This window comes from Rana temporaria, chromosome 11, assembly GCF_905171775.1.
Source record: "Rana temporaria chromosome 11, aRanTem1.1, whole genome shotgun sequence".
In the NCBI taxonomy this organism is placed as follows: Eukaryota; Metazoa; Chordata; class Amphibia; order Anura; family Ranidae; genus Rana; species Rana temporaria.
The window spans coordinates 51,190,009-51,207,365 of record NC_053499.1 but is presented as its reverse complement, the minus strand read 5'-3'; the positions used below and the strand labels follow the sequence as shown (position 1 = coordinate 51,207,365).

At 44.0% G+C, this 17,357-nt stretch overlaps 1 non-coding gene across 1 annotated transcript; it reads right to left on the bottom strand.

Annotated features, from left to right (window-relative positions):
• Positions 1-4,337: 4,337 nt before the first annotated feature.
• On the bottom strand, positions 4,338-4,552 carry LOC120918045. The gene has a single exon (XR_005744262.1). It is a non-coding gene; the product is annotated as a small nucleolar RNA U3 (small nucleolar RNA).
• Positions 4,553-17,357: the final 12,805 nt, after the last annotated feature.

Sequence of the window (17,357 nt, the reverse complement as noted above, 5' to 3'; positions counted from 1 at the left end):
AGATGAATGTGTCATTCCTTCCGCCCAGTCTGTTTGGATAATTTAAATCCTCCATTATGATAACACTTCTCATCCTTGCTGCTAATCCAAATTGTGATAGGAGGTCTGTTTCCCTCTCCATCCTCAGATTTGGGGGCCTATAGCATACTCCCAGTATTATTTTCTGCTTAGCTTCATCCCTTTGGAGCTCTACCCATAAGGATTACACCTCCTCCCTAGCTCCCTTATTGATGTCATCTCTCACATTCACTTGTACATTATTCTTGATCTATAGGGTCCAGTAAACACACCGCTCCTTCTCTGCTTCAAAGATGCGGCTAGCATGACTTTTTTACCGTCCTGCTAGCGCACCGCTCCAGTGTGACAGCCCCTCGGGCTTTCACACTGGAGTGAATGGGGACAGATTTTTAAGGGCGAATTGCAGGCGCTATTTTTAACGCCATAGCGCCTTCAATACGCTCCTGTGTGAAAGGGGTCTAAAAACAATATCTGCAGCTGAAATAGACTTGAAAGCACCAATTTGCAGAACTTTTTTTAGCATCTTATCTCCACCTCTTGAGTCTAGGGCCATATTAATATGTAAAGTGAAAATTCAGGTAATTGAAGTGAGAAATAATACCGCTCAAAAAACTGCTGATCCCTTGGCTTTGCTTCCGTCCCACTGAACCAAAAGGGTGCTGGCTATGCACAGGTACATTGGATAGAAGAAGGTCCTGGACTGTCGCACTCCTTAAAACGATGTCTTTATTTGTACAAACAAAATCCAAAAACAACCAAAGCAATACAGTCAAAACTTGGTGAACAGCAAGAAAAAGGTGGCTGACATGTTTCACATCATGTGATGCATACTCACAGCTATGAGTAAGCATCACATCATGTGAAACATGTCAGCCACCTTTTTCTTGCTGTTCACCACGTTTTGACTGTATTGCTTTGGATTGTTTTTGGATTTTGTTTGTACAAATAAAGACATCGTTTTAAGGAGTGCGGCAGTCCAGGACCTTCTTCTATCTAAAGTCAAAAAATCCTTTGAGCTACCAAGTAAACGAATAATCAAAATGTGAATAAACAAACCGTGATAATCAAAAACAAAATAATTAATAAACAAGTGATCATGCGCAGTAATAAATTATCACAAAGAATGATATAGTATAAATGTGAAAGGAGTGGTGTATTAAATAAGGTCCCAAAAATATCCAATCCATGTGGCTCTTCATATTAGAGCTGTCTCTAATGTATATTCATTTCATGCCTTCACACAACTGCTATGTGCTCACAGAATTCTCACCTTAAAACCGTGAATAACCAGCATCAAATTATACAGGGGAATTCAGCCTTCAAATATTTCAATCCAGGATTCTGTTACTGGTATATTTGCGTATTTCTGAAACCCATAGGTAGAACCAGCATCTGGACCCCAAACACCAGGTTTAAGCTGCTACCAAATATCTGTGCACTTTTAGAAGTCGTGAGTTAAACCTTGCTTTTCTTTTTGATCCACGGAGCCGTGGAGGTGAGAGTTCTGTAAACACATATTAATATGTGTTTGTATATATGTATATAAGAGTCCCATATTGTACAGCGGTTCCCGCCACACTGATTCTGAACCCAACCCACTTCTTCTTGGATGGAACAGGTCATCTACCTGTTGTGTCTGCCATTTTGTATCACTTACAACCTGGCCTGAGGCCTGATATCCAGAATAAAATATGTCCAGAGTCCAGAACAAAACCATCTTCAACGCTTTACTGCAACAGTTCAGCCACATACAGCAATCCTTCTCTTCTGATTATAGAATCATGATGCAATAGACTTACAGTATTTACAGCATTGTTCTCCTTCAGTAGCCATCTTCCCAGATGCGACCAGTTACTTGCCTAAAGGGGCTCCTCACAAAGGGTATTCCTCAACTTAGGCCCAGAGGCTGTCCTGAACCAAGTCACGGGACCTGCTAAATGAAGGTCAGGTGTGGCAAGGTTCCCCCCATCTTCACCTAAAGTGTCAAAGGCTATCCATCTTGGCAGTTCATTCCAGCTAGCCTCTATCGTTCAGCTTCAAAGAACCCAAACCTACATGGTGGTCATCAGGGGTGTACTGTTCCCATACCAGAACTCCCAGGGCTTTACCCACAGCTGGCATAAAAAAGGGCACTAACCGTACCCACTACATCACCAAAGTAGGGGTGCTTACACATGCCAGAAGCAGCATGTGTCTCTTTTCAGGATATAGTGTGTACCAATTGACAGGACGGTATCCCACTCTAACCCTTTAAGTACTTAGAAGTCCCAATATTAGGTTGCAGCATACTTGAAAGGCTTTTCCAAAGTATTTAGCATACAGTATAGCAAGTTGACTCTATGCTGTTTTTAAGGTTTTGCTGATAATAGGCAGCATCAGGGGCTGTGCTTAAAGTGTATGTATGGGCACAACTTATTTTTGGATAGAGTAGGGAAGGTTTAAAACTAATGTCAGTTTTTTTGCTGTATGTGTGTCCCACTAGGAAGTTTTTACTTTGCTTCCAGAAATTTAACATAAGCGAAGAAAAAAAGTAAAGCAAAGTTCTCACTTGGACAGGTGTCACTAGAACAGGTGAATCCATTTCGAGGTTTAACCCATCCACATGCTCTGGTGACAACTTTCAGATTTCTCATCACTTTCTGACTCTGTGATAATGGTTACCAGGGCAAATAAAGAAGGTAAACATACCCAGCAGGGACATAGACAAAAAAACATAAAAGGGTTCTAACCTATCTCTACCCTAAAAGTGTGGACTTTAAATACAGTTAACGTTAATGTGTTCATCTGTTTGATAAGATAAGATTAGCTAAGGCCATGTTCAATAGCATGGTGATACATATCCTTGTACATATTTCCTAAGTAAAGATTGTTGATTTTGTCCTGATATGTACGTCATGCCATTCTGTACAGATGTCTCAGTATTTCTCATCATCGTTTATTTGCCAGCTTGTTAGAGAAGCATGTGAGTTGATGTTTATTTGATTTTGTCAAGTGGAAAGTCCAAGATTGCCAATGTCATAGGCCACTCAGTAATCGTAGTGCTCTTCTAAAATAAGATAAAATAAATACAAATAAATACATGTTTAGTGAACACATTTAGAACATGAGATATACAGGTGAAACTCGAAAAATTTGAATATCGTGCAAAAGTTCATTTATTTCACTAATGCAACTTAAAAGGTGAAACTAATATATGAGATAGACTCATTACATGCAAAGCAAGATAGTTCAAGCTGTGATTTGTCATAATTGTGAGGATTATGGCTTACAGCTCTTGAAAACCCCAAATTCACAATCTCAGAAAATTAGAATATTACATGCAATCAATAAAACAAGGATTGTACATATAGAACAATATCGGACCTCTGAAAAGTATAAGCATGCATATGTACTCAGTACTTGGTTTGGGCCCCTTTTGCAGCAATTCCCGCCTCAATGCGGCGTGGCATGGAAGCGATCAGCCTGTGGCACTGCTGAGGTGTTATGGAAGACCAGGATGCTTCAATAGCGGCCTTCAGCTCTTCTGCATTGTTTGGTCTCATGTCTCTCATCTTTCTCTTGGAAACACCCCATAGATTCTCTATGGGGTTCTGGTCAGGCGAGTTTGATGGCCAATAGAGCACAGTAATCCCACGGTCGTTGAACCAGGTTTTGGTGCTTTTGGCAGTGTGGGCAGGTGCCAAGTCCTGCTGGAAAATGAAGTCAGCATCCCCATAAAGCCTGCGGAAGGAAGCATGAAGTGCTCCAAAATCTCCTGGTAGATGGCTGCAGTGATCCTGGACTTAATGAAGCACAATGGCCCCACATTAGCAGATGACATGGCTCCCCAAATCAACACAGACTGTGGAAACTTCATACTGGACTTCAAGTATCTTGCAGTGTGTGCCTCTCCATTCTTCCTCCATACTCTGGGTTCCTTGGTTTTCAAATGAGATGCAACATTTGCTCTGATCAGAAAATAGGGCTTTGGACCACTGAGCAACAGACCAGGTGTGTTTTTCTTTAGCCCCGCTTCTGATGTTGTTTGTTGTTCAGTGGCTTGACAAGAGGAATACGACATTTGAAGCCCATGTCCAGGATTCATCTGTGTGTAGTGGCTGTTGATGCACTGACTCCAGACTCAGTCCATTCCTTGTGAAAGCCCCCAACACTTTTGAATGGCCTTTTCCTGACAATCCTCTCCAGGCTGCGGTCATCCCTGCTGCTTGTGCACCTTTTTCTTCCACACTTTTCCCTTCCACATAACTTTATATTAATGTGCTTTGATATAGCACTTTGGGAACATCCAACTTCTTTTGCAATTACCTTTTTTTTTTTTCTCCACTCTGAATGAGCTCCCGCTTGCCATTTTCCCACCTAGAAAGATGACCAAGTCATCAAATGGTGGCAGCACCTGCACAGAGCAGCACTTCCAGCAGGAGTCCTAACGAGACAAGAACCCTAAAATTCATCATCGTGGAAGGTGAGTTTGGACACATTCGAGCACATTTCTCCCTTTGCATCCTACAGGAATGATCCCTGAAAGTATAGTCCTTGCAATTACCTTTTGATGCTTTCCCTCTTTATAAAGGGTGTCAATGATGGTTTTCTGCACAACTGTCAGCATTCTTTCCCATAATTGTGATTCATACTGAACCAGACTGAGAGACCATTTAAAGGCTCAGGAACCCTTTGCAGGTGTTATGGCTTAATTAGCTGATTAGAGTGGGAAACTTCTAGCCTAGAATATTGCACCTTTCACCATATTCTAATTTTCTGAGATTGTGGATTTGGGGTGTTCATGAGCTGTAAGCCATAATCATCACAATTATGACAAATCACAGCTTGAACTATCTTGCTTTGCATGTAATGAGTCTCATATATTAGTTTCACCTTTTAAGTTGCATTAGTGAAATAAATGAACATTTGCACGATATTCTAATTTTTCGAGTTTCACCTGTATAAGGAAGTATAGTGTACATTTGTTTGCAAAAAAAAAGGTCTTTTGCAGATTATATCATTTGAATAACTGTTAAACGCTTAGAGAATCCTGCTGTCCCATAAGATTTACAACTCTCTCTCCTAAACTTAGTTGGATTTTAACCACTTCCGACGGCTGTACGACTTTATACGGCCGCAGGGTGGTTCTAATTCTCTGATTCACCGTGTTTTTACGGCCTCCGCTCCTCCCGCCGCATCACTGGGATGCCGTTACGCGTGCCTGGCGGCCGCGATGTCCGCCAGGCTCCCACGATCGGCGGTTACAGAGACAAGGACGTGGATCTGTGTGTGTAAACACACAGATCCATGTCCTGTCAGGGAGAGAGGAGACCGATCTGTGTCTCTTGTACATAGGGACACAGATCGGTCACCTCCCCCAGTCAGTCCCCTTCCCCCACAGTTAGTAACACTAGGCAGGGTACACATTTAACCCCTTTCTCACCCCCTAGTGTTAACCCCTTCAATGCCAGTCACATTTATACAGTAATTAGTGCATATTTATAACACTGATCGCTGTATAAATGTGAATGGTGCCAAAAATGTGTCAAAAGTGTCCGATGTGTCCGCCATGATGTTGCAGTACTGATAAAAATCGCAGATCACCGCCATTACTAGCAAAAAAAAAAAAAAAATAATAATTCTGTCCCTATTTTGTAGGCGCTATAACTTTTGCCCAAACCAGTCGCTTATTGCGATTTTTTTTTTACCAAAAATATGTAGAATACGTATCGGCCTAGACTGAGAAAAAAAAATTGAGCTATTTATTATAGCAACAAGTAAAAAATATTATTTTTTTTTCAAAATTGTCGCTCTATTTTTGTTTATAGCGCAAAAAATAAAAACCGCAGAGGTGATCAAATACCACCAAAAGAAAGCTCTATTTGTGGGAAAAAAAGGGCGTCAATTTTGTTTGGGAACCGCGTCGCACGACCGCACAATTGTCAGTTAAAGCGACGCAGTGTCGAATCACAAAAAGTCCTCTGGTCAGGAAGGGGGTATATGTGCCCAGTAAGCAAGTGGTTAAGGTGTATGTAAAGACATAGTTAGTCTTTTTTCATTTTGGATAGAGTAAGACAGGGCTAGACATCCTGTTAAGTTTATATTGCTGTATATGTCCCCACTGGGGAGATTTACCCCCATATTCCACCTGGTGACTATTATCACATTAAACAGAAAGTGATGGGAAATACAAAATGTTACATCTGTCATGGGACCAAGGGGTGAGTGGAAATCTTTCAATGGGGTCATCTGTTCTGGTGACAACTATCAAATAATTACCCTTACAGACACAGAACAAAACATAACCCCACAAGGACATTAAAGCAGAGTTCCACCCAAAAGTGGAAGCTCTGCTTATCTGCTTTCTTCCCCCCCCTCTGGTGCCACATTTGACTGGTACCCGTCCACACTTCCAGGAGACCTGTCTGGGGCAAAATGCACCCCAACAAACACCCTGCAATGCACTGAGCGCTGCACAGTGCATTCTGCACCCTGATTGGGCTTTGCCCAATTGGGGAGCATTGTAAGCTGGTTGTTAAGGAGCGGGGCTGGGAAGCTGGCCATGGCGTCCTTAACAACCGATGACTCATCAGCTATCAATAGGTTTCCACACTGACAGCTGAATAATAAAAAAAAGACAAACAAAAAAAAAAATTCACAGGGCCGCCCCAGTCCATACCAGGCCCTTAGGGTCTGGTATGGATTTGTAGGGGAACCTCATGGCAAAAAGAAAACGGCGTGGGTTCCCCCCCAAAATCCATACTAGACTCTTGCCAGGGCATGCAGCCCAGCAGGTCAGGAAAGGAGAGGGCGAGCGAGCTCCCCTCCCCTTCTGAACAATACCAGGCCACATGCCCTCAACATGGGGGGGTGGGTGCTTTGGGTGGGGGGACTCTGCCTCCCCACCCCAAAGCACCTTGTCCCTATGGTGATGGGGACAAAGGCCTCATCCCCACAACCATGGCCAGCGATTTTGGAGGTCTGCAGGCGGGGGTCTTATCAGAAACTGGAAGCCCCCTTTAACAAGGGGGCCATAGATCCTGACCCGCCATGCGAATGAGTATCGGGTACATAGTACCCCTAACTATTTACCCCAAAAAATTACAAAAAGTAATAAAAACAAGAACATTTTTTGACAAATCCTTTATTAAAAAATAGTGTCCCTCCTTGTTGATCCGCAGACCAGAAGTGACGTCAGAGACACCCTGAAATGACGCCTACGTGTAAGCCAAAGACCACAGGGCAGGAGGCAATGGAGGGCAGGCTTTAAGTGGCCTGACTCCTCCTACAAACATAGGCTGACCTGCGGTCAGCCTTACACATGTCGTGCTGCAATTCACTATTCCACATCGCCTCCTTCTGTATGCCATGTTGCATGTTCCCTATTCCACAATGCCTCATTCTGTATGCCATGCTGGATGTTCCCTGTTCAACAATGCCTTATTCCGTATGCCATGTTCCATGTTCCCTATTCCACAATGCTCATTCCATATGTTCCCTATTCCACAATGCCGTTTTTTATATGTCATGCTGCACTTTCTCTGTTAACACTGTCTCATTCTTTACGCGTTTTTGTACATGTTATATTTCACACTGTCTTATTCTGCCTTTTTCTGCATCACCTTACTTAGTACGCATTATACATTCCCTCTTTCACCTGCCAAATTCTCTACTGTGTTGTATAGTTTATATCTGATGTTGATCCATTCTGTCCCTGTTGTTGTACATTTTTATTCTGCACTGCCTTTTTGTATGCACTGTGCTGTACATGTTATATTCGCACCATCCCATTCTGTACACTGTACTGAACATTTCCCATTCCATACCCCCTCATTCTAAATTCTGTGCTGTTGATGTATTATTTCTCACTGCTCTGTTTTTATAGAGTGACATACAATATACTCCTCATTACACACAGCCTTAGGCTTCATGCACACTGGATACCGTTTTTTTTTTTTAATAAAAACACCAGTAGCTTTGCGGGGAGTGTTTTCAACGGTTTTTAAAATGTTTGCAATAGAGTTTATTAGCGATTTTAGCGGTTTTCAGCATTAGTGTTTTTTAGCGGGTTTTTTTTATGTTTGGATCAAAAGATGCTAAAAAACACTGGCGAGCTGTGTTTTGAGCGTTTATTAGCGTTTTTCTTTTTTGACGCCAAAAACCTGCACTTTGAACGCGATTTTCGCGCGTTTAGAAAAAATTAACTCCACTGCTCATTGAAGCTGAAAAACATCCATGTGTGCATGGACACATAGGCTAACATAGAGTGGAGTTTATGGGCTTTTAAAAAGAAACACCCAAACTCCAATAAACTGCAGTTTATCAGCTTCAGTGTGCATGGAGCCTTATTTTGTATGCTGTGCTGTACATTATATGTTCAATTTCTGCTCTACTTACAGTCCCACAGTGAGGCATGAAAAAAGTCTCCCTTTTGCATTGGTGCCAGTAGGACTCTCAATCAAACTTGTTTCTTAATACCACTGACACCATGGCAGGAAAATGAATTGTTCTAAGGAAAAAAGTCCCCCTTAAAGCAAACCTGCCATTACTTGCTCATGATTACATGTGTATTGAGCTCTCTCATATGCCCCAGTATGGGGTTATCCAGCCAATGTCAATCAGTCGGGCCCTAATTAAGATGAAGTCATCTGTCAGAGCAGCAGAGGAAGTGAGTAGTAGAAGGCCTTCTTTTTCCAGCTCTGTGACAGCACGGTCCAAGCCTGGTAATATTCTTGGGAACATGATGGGGACCCATTTAGGGAAGTACCAATTAGGAAGTACGTGAAGGAGGTTATCTCTACCCATAATACCTTGATTTTATAAACCAGTAGAACATTTAAGCTTTTAAAGGGGAGTTCCAGCCATTTGTATGTTTATTAAAAGTCAGCAGCAACAAAAAGTGTTGCTGCTGGCTTTTAATAAACAGGCACTTACCTGCTCCAGCGCTCCAGCGACGCGCCGGCCGGGGCTCCGCTCCTCTCCCCCCCTCCCCGGCCGGCGTCTTCATCTTCAGTGTGGGCACCCGGCCGTGACAGCTTTCGGCTTCACGGCCGGGCACCCACTGCGCATGCGCGAGCGCGAGCGGCGCGGCACTGCGCATGCGCGAGCGGCGCGGCCCGGCGCCGCGCCGTGTAATTGGCCAGGAGATCGCCTAGGACCTGTGACGTGTCCTAGGCGATCGCCTACAGCAGCCACTTCCTGAAGGCGACTAAGCTTAGTCGCCTACAGGAAGGAGGAAGTGGGACAGGAAGTCCCACTCGTGCTGAAGCCCCCACTCCCCCCCCAAAAAAATTACATGCCAAATGTGGCATGTAAGGGGGAGAGGAGTGGATTGAGAGGAAGTTCCAAATTTGGGTGGAACTCCTCTTTAAGTAACCATAGATGTGTCTATGTGATAGTATGAGAGAGTCCCAGTATTTACTGTTCCCTAATCTTGTCTTTCTGGCCCACTAAATCCTAGATGGCCCTTGTACAGCTGCACTCTGAACAAAATGAGTGTCTGCCCTTGTGTCATTTAGTCTCCTTTTTTCCCTGTTTTGAAGTTGCTAACATTGCAAATTTAAAGTTTAGATCAGTGTTTCAGGGGATGCCTGAAATCTGACTTGTATCTTATATAGACTTCTGGGAATATCAGTGAGCCACTCACACAAGCAGGAAGTGTTTCTGGGAGGAGTTCTGTACACTGCGGCTGAAGATTGAAAAGGAAATGTAATTTTTAATAACATTCAATTACAACATGACTTGTGTTACAATTGTATATGCTATATTATTTTTATTTTTTTTGTTTCCCCACGAAAGTGGAGTTACCCTTTAATATATATTTTGTAGAGAGATGTTTATCATATTTTAACTATTTGTAAACTGGCAATACAATAATTTGTAAATCTTTCTCTCCCACTTCTGCCCCTCCACCATTTACAAAGTACAGCTGGTGTTTCATTACAGGCTGTGCTTTGTGAAAGGCAATAGAGAGAGAGGGGGCAGATGTATAATACCAGCACTGCTGTCTGTTATAGATGGGGTTGAAATATGCCTGGGAGCTGAAAGCACACCTCCTGCTGTATGTTCTTAAAATGAATTGGAGTGAATTTAAATTCAAATATTTAAGTAAAAAATGTAATGACTTGAACTCACCCATAAGCCTAACACTTCTGCCAACTCTCCCCAACGCCACCTTCCTCTGACCTCTTAAAAGAACATTACTCTTAAGTGGAGTTAAATGGCCAAAGCAGCTTACAAACTAACAAAAAACATTACAATATGGATCAAATTTGGGTGCAGGTCCTTGAAGGTACCAAGTTATGCTCCCAGCCACAGAACACCACCTCAGAGACTATCCTAGCTGACCTCAGACACCTACCAGGCTTTCAACTACCCTCTCACTATGGATTTACCAGATCAACTAAAGGACACCATACTTAAGATGGATCCCCCCGTTTTTCTAAGAACACCAATTTGAATCCACCATGAAGGTCCCTGCTGTCACAGAACTGGGAAAAGAAAGCATTTCTACTGCTCACTTTCCTTGCAGCTCTGTCAGATAACATCATCGTAATCAGGGCCTGGCAGAGAACATGAGTAGTGGCCAGCTCTGTTTACAAGTAACTGCGGCATTCAGGTTAGCTGTCCCAGCACTGACAAGGGTCTGAATGGAGCCACCTAGCATAGCCTAATTTCTAACCTAGCTTCTCAATCATGGGGGAGTAAAAGTTCTTTCTTGAATTGTATGAGCAATAATTTGATTACATTAACTTTGAATTTTACTATATACTGAAATTGGATCCTTGTACTCTCTTGTACTCTCTTCTGATTGGGGTATGTGGGAATTTACATCATGATTTTGAAGCTAAATACCAGGGTTATGGCTACAGCTAGATTCCATAACCCCGGTATTTTCTTTTCCCTTAGGTGGCCGGCTTTCAGTTGGTCTCTGCAGAGGATTTGCTACAGGATCACTTATAAAAGCAGTGGGAAAGGTGCTCCACCACCGCTTTCCAATTTCAGGTGGATCCTTGAGCCCGGGAACCATCCAGCGTCGGCAGTCTTTTCCCAAAGGGATAAGGGATGGCAACATAGGCACCCCTTATCTCTATGCCCTTGGAGGACGGGAGCAATGTCATGAATATGTAAACATGTTTTTTTTTCTTAAAGTAAAAGATAAAAAAATAAAAATAAATATATTTTGCTTGTAAGGGTAAAGAAGAAATTTGGGGTCTTTTAGATCCCAGATCTCTACATAAAGAGGGCCTGTCATGCTGTATTGTTATCACAAGAGATGCTTACATTCCTTGCGAATGGAGAGAGTGTAAAAATGTAATAAAATAAATAAAAACAAAAAAGTTAAAGCGTGCCTGTCCCTGTGTGCTCGCGTACAGCAGTGAACGAATACGTAGGTCACGCCAACATATGTAAATGGTGTGTGAACCACACATGAGGTATCTGAGTGAGAGTATCTGAGTGAGAGCAATAATTCTAGCACTAGAGCTCCTTCGTAGCTCTAAACTGGAAATCTGTATAAATTTTTAAAGTACCATAATTATTAGTCTATGTACTCGGCATAACATCATCTTTCATATTATATAAAAAAAAAATTGCAATATATATTATTTTTTTTTTTATTGTTAATTAATGTGTATTTAAAAAAAAAAACGTGTTTGAAAAAACCCTGCACAAAAGCTGTGTAACATAATAAAATTGCAACTACCACAATTTTAGATCCTTCCAAAAAATATATATATATAATGTTTGGCGTTCTAAGAATATTTCCAGCAAAGAATAGTGATTTTTACTTGTAAACAAAAAATGTCATAAAAAAGTTGGGTCCTTAAGTGTTTAATATTGCAGACTTTAAAGAGAGCTACTTTTAGAACTATTTACAGTAATTTGTGTACTCAATTAAAGTAAATAGATATGGCTGGATGAACTCTCTGGAGACTGATTTGTCTCGATGCACTTGGGTAGCTGCAGAATGTGTTGGCGGGAGAGTAAAGAAGAAAAAGAGGGAAAAGGAGCACAGATATTCTGCTGTAAAACCTTACAGTATATTTATATTTGTCGTATTTACTGATGTCACTTTGGTCTACTGCTTCACCATGGATCAAGCGTGTTTCATCATTTGTTATATATTACTTGCAGAGGTGCAATCAGCATGTGCAGGTTCTGCACTGATGCATGCATGGTGTTAGGGATCATTTGGGTTTGATCTTCAAGTATTATCAGAGAGCTAGACAGGGTGCTGAGGGCGGCAGCAACAAATCATTTCCAATTAGGTGTAGCACTACCCCCGGAGGAGCTGCTGGTTTAGATTTCGGTTTTTCACGTTACCTCTAAGTTCGTTGTCAGGGGAAGAAAGTCTAGAAATTGCAATGTCCATACAAGATGTAAAACCTTCAACTGTTAGGTTTTATTTTTTCTGCATAAAATTGTGAAGAAAGTGGAGAGTATAGAGAGAAGGGGAAGGTTCAGGTACGCAGTACAGAATGCACAAAAATATCCAAAGTTCCAATCAGTCAGTCACCACTCCCTCCCGAGTGGGCACCGCTCACCCGTATAGACCCCTCTCACATGGCCTAGCAGCTGGGATGATGAACGAACCAGTATGAGAACAGTCTTTGTATGTACTGTGCTGTATATTTTATGTTTTATGCTAACCCCTTCTGTATACTGTGCTGTACAATTTATATTTCACATCATCCCATTCTGTACACTGTGCTGAAAATTTTCCATTCCACATCCTTTCATTCTGAAGGCCGTGCTGTTCATATTATATTTATGTAATATAGTAAGAGTCCAAAAAATGCTCTATATCCAAATACTCAAGTGCTCCACCACAGTGTAAATTCTTCACCACTCCTACTAAAATGAACTCACCAGGGAGGCGGAGCTTGCCTTGGACCGGGATGGCCGCATGAGAACGGTGCTCTGTACTTCACAGGGACAAACCGGCACATAGCAGCCCACACAGCGGCGATTGAGACACCCTGCCTTTGCATCCACCTACCGCGGACTACCGCCAGCATGACGAAGAAGCAGAAGGGGCCCCAGAAGCCGCAGAAATTAACTGCATATTTTGCCCTGAAGCAGCCAGCACTCCTCATCTCCTACAGAGGAAGGACAAACCTTCTAAACGATCCTCTCCTGGTGGCAACAGACACTCTCCTGCGTCCTCCTCTTTATCTGGGGGCCCTGAAAAGGCTAGATTCAAGCTGGATGGAGCGGACTCTTCCCACAAGGTGAGTGTGGGCCTTGACTCTGGGGATGACACCAGGGAGCTCCCAGACTCTATTGATCGCTTCCCCACTATCAATCAACCAGTACTGGATACCACACTTAAAGATATGCTGGTCTCTCTGAGGAGTTTCCTCCACAGTGACATGATGGCATGTGTCCATAAGTTTGGGAGTGAGTTGCAGGCTGTGTCAGCACGGGTAGACCATGTTGAGAATAGGATAGGGGAGTTCGCCACCATGATCAATAGCCTTGTGGATGCACATGGCGCCAGAGATGAGGAGATGGAGGCAGTCAAGGCTAAGATCGCAGACATAGAGGACCGTTCCAGGAGGAACAACCTCAAAATATGTGAGGTCCCGAAACTGTCCAGCAATCAGATCTGTGCGAATATGTCGCCAAGATATTCACCTCAATCCTGCCTGATCTCACTGAAATGGATATAACAATAGACAGGATTCATAGGCTACCTAAACCCTCCTATCTCCCAGACAAAATACCAAGAGACATTATCTTGCGCCTGCATTTCTTTCATGTAAAGGAACGGCTGATGTCCGCGGTGCATAACAGGGATCTCCTCCCCCCAATACAAAGATCTCCAGTTCTTCTCCGATCTGTCTCAATTCACGCGGCAGAAACGACGAAGTCTTAACACCATTTCTAAGGCACTACGCAACCATAAGTGGGGGTTTCCAACCAAGCTCATTATCACCAATGATGGAAAAGAGCATACAGTGGACTCCCTGGCCAAGGGCTTAGAATTGCTCAAAACATGGCACATCATTCCAGACGATCCCCCCCAAGGATCTAACAACCGCAGCCCTGGTCGCATTGGGAACGACTGGAATGTGGTAAATTCTAAGAATGCCCGCACGCACCGCTAAAGTGGTTGTGGGCTGCTATTAACATACAGTATACTCCTGTTTGCCCCTGTTATGGAGGCACCTTGTTGAGTTTAAATTGTACCCCCTCTGGTTAATTGCAGCCATGAGCTGCACTCAGGTTACCAAGACCTGTGTCTACTTTCTATGTACCTTTTTTTCTGTTTGTGTGTTTTTTTTTCTTTTTCCATTGTCTACGTTACAGTCTACCATCCCGTTTTGCAGTTGGTCTCGCAACTACTTTTCTATCCACCGAAGGAAAACTGAATGGACACCCACCTGATCGTTCGTTAGTGGAGGCGGTTCTCCCTAACTCACCGGTATGGTATATCAAGCCATCTGATGTAAGTGTTACCTACATGTTTTTTTGCTCATTGACACAGACCCTTGTTCCAGGATGACTATTACCTTCTTGACTATTAACGCCAAAGGACTCAATCATCCAATAAAGAGGAAGTCATTAAGGATCGAAGCGACTCGATTTACCTGTAATGTCTTGTGCACCCAGAAGACTCACTTCCATAGTCATAAGATGCCTAGTTGTACTCACCCTAAATATCCACATGTTTTTAAAGCAAGTGCTCCAGCTAAAAAATGGGGGGTAATGACTGCGATTAGGGACACCGTTGCATTTAAGCTACATAGTGAAATTGCAGACTCTCAGGGACGTTATCACATTCTTGTGTGTGATATCAACTCTACCACTTATACAGTCTATGCACCTAATGGGCACCAAATACGCTTATTGAAGCAACTACTTAAATGTGTCAGAAGGGTGCAAAAAGGCTTCCTTCTACTATACGGGGACTTCAATCTCCCTCCTGATCCCCTGATGGACTTCACGTCCTGTTCACATCGACACCATCACTCTCTACAGCCAACGCTGCACTCACAGGATCTCTATGATGCTTGGAGGTGCCTCCACGGCACCAAAAGGGACTACTGACTACTAGAGGTTATTGCCTCTATCTAAAATTCAAAAAAAAAATTATCACATGGTCAGATCACACCTCTGTGATGCTCTCGGTTGCTGATTCGCCAGGCGTGAATACTACATTCGTCTGGCGTTCCAAACTCCCTCCCTAATAACAAAGCTCCTGGGCCTGATGGCTTCACCGGAGAATATTATAAGGCGTTCAAACTGGATATAGTCCCCTATTTAGCAAATATTTTTAATCAAGCTGCCTCCTCGTCCTCTTTTCCATCAGAGATGCTCAGAGCTATGATAGTGGCGTTACCGAAGCCTGGGAAGGATCCTGACATGCCGCAAAACTTCAGGCCCATTTCATTGCTTAACAATGATTTGAAGCTCTATGCAAGGCTCCTTGTAAATAGATTGGTGGACCTTTTGCCATCATTGATACACCTGGACCAGTCCGGGTTCACGAAGGGCCGACAGACAGCTGATGCAACTAGGCGCCTTATCAACATTGTGCACCTTGCCAATAAAACAAAAATGCCTTCTCTGCTCCTTGCTTTGTAAGCAGAGAAGGCGTTTGACAGAATCCATTGTGAGTACTTGGCCAGAGTGCTCTCCAAGTTTGGGTTTGAGGGCAGAATATACTTGGCGGGGCGTGTCTGGACGTGAGCGGAGTCAGACACGCTTTTGAGCCAGCTTGCACCATAAGGGGCACCAAATACCCCATCCCGACTCCTCGATTCCCCCTATCCATCTACCCACCTGTATCGGGGCTTCGGACCGGCCGTGAGCCCGGTAATCCGTGCTGAAGCCGGCTCCATTCACTGGGTCCCGCCGCTATCTTGCGGCCTACAAGGCCTCGGGGACCGCCGGGCTTGAGTTCTGCGGCCGTGGAGCGAACAGAGACCCTCACCGGACACATCCTGGGCTGCTCTCCCGAAACCGAAGCTCCGGACCGGCCACCCGCCTTGCAGCTCCAGCAGAGGCCGGCTTTGTTTCGTTCCGTGGGGACCCGCCGACATCCTGAGGCCTATGAGGCCTCCGTACACACCGCACTCGGGTGCCGCGTCCGTGGGCCGAGCAACGTCCGTTTCTGGGTCCAACTGCAGCCTCTTTTTAGGACCGGGAGGAAGACAAGGAGAGCCCACGGGCCATTGGAGGTACCCTGCAGTGGACGGCGCGCCGTGTATTGAGGTGAGCAGCGGCCATCTTGGCACACCCAAAGCTCCCCATTTCCCTGCCTCACCACCTGAGTGATAACAGTGCCCCACAGCAAATCCATAAGTACTCGCCCACAGAGAAGGGGACCAGGGACACAGCTAATCAGGTGTCCCTAGCCAAAAGCAGCCCTGCTCCCTCACCAGCTATCTTGTGGCCCCTAGAGTGTGAATGAACTAACTGATCTGGTCATCAGCACGGCGGCCATTTTGCTTCACCTGACCAAGACAGTAGCATTAACCACAGGCTACATAGGCCTTCTCGCACCTAGATCCCCCTTCGGATCAGTTTATTCCTACTTGACCCGAACTGAAACCACGGCCCTATCTCCGATATTAGAAACACATGTGGAGATCATACTGCCCCACATTAATACACTGCCTACAACAATGGGGTTGAACGCGGGTTTCTAATGTAATAACTTGGGACGTGGCTTGGTGCGCAGGGTGGATGAGTGCTATCTAAAGAAGCTCCATACGCCAGAGGGGATCAGGAGACGAATTAAACAAATCGTACTTCAGTCGATTATGTCCACACAGGCTAGAAGGGGAACACCTAGCAGACTTTTACGCTCGATGGGCACACCAAAAAACAAAATATCACCAGCAAACTTAAACAAATTCCGCTACAACGGCGGTAGCAAAAAATTCAAGATGGCAGATGAAAGATGATGAAATATCCTTGCCTGCCTCAGATGACTCCTCAGGAGGTAATGTACCTAATGACTACCCTCTGAATTACGCCACCATGATGGAGATCGCGGCCGATATAAAGAACTCATTCTCTGTGGCCATTACTGACATCAAAACTGAATTGCTGTGGTTGTCAGAACAAATGTCGGTCAACGAGATGGCAGGAAAAAGGAGAGACAGTGCAATACATAGATTAGATGACATAGCGATCACTCACTCGCAACATCTGATCGATACAAACAGGCAGATCGAAGACCTCGACAACCGGGGGAGGAGACACAACATCAGAGTAAGAGGCGTACCTGAATCTGTCACCCCAGAGCAAATCAAGCCGGCACTGACCTCCATCTTTAATGGCCTTTTGGATAGGCCTGACGCCTCTCCGATCGAATTCGACAGAGCCCACAGGGCTCTCAGGCCCAG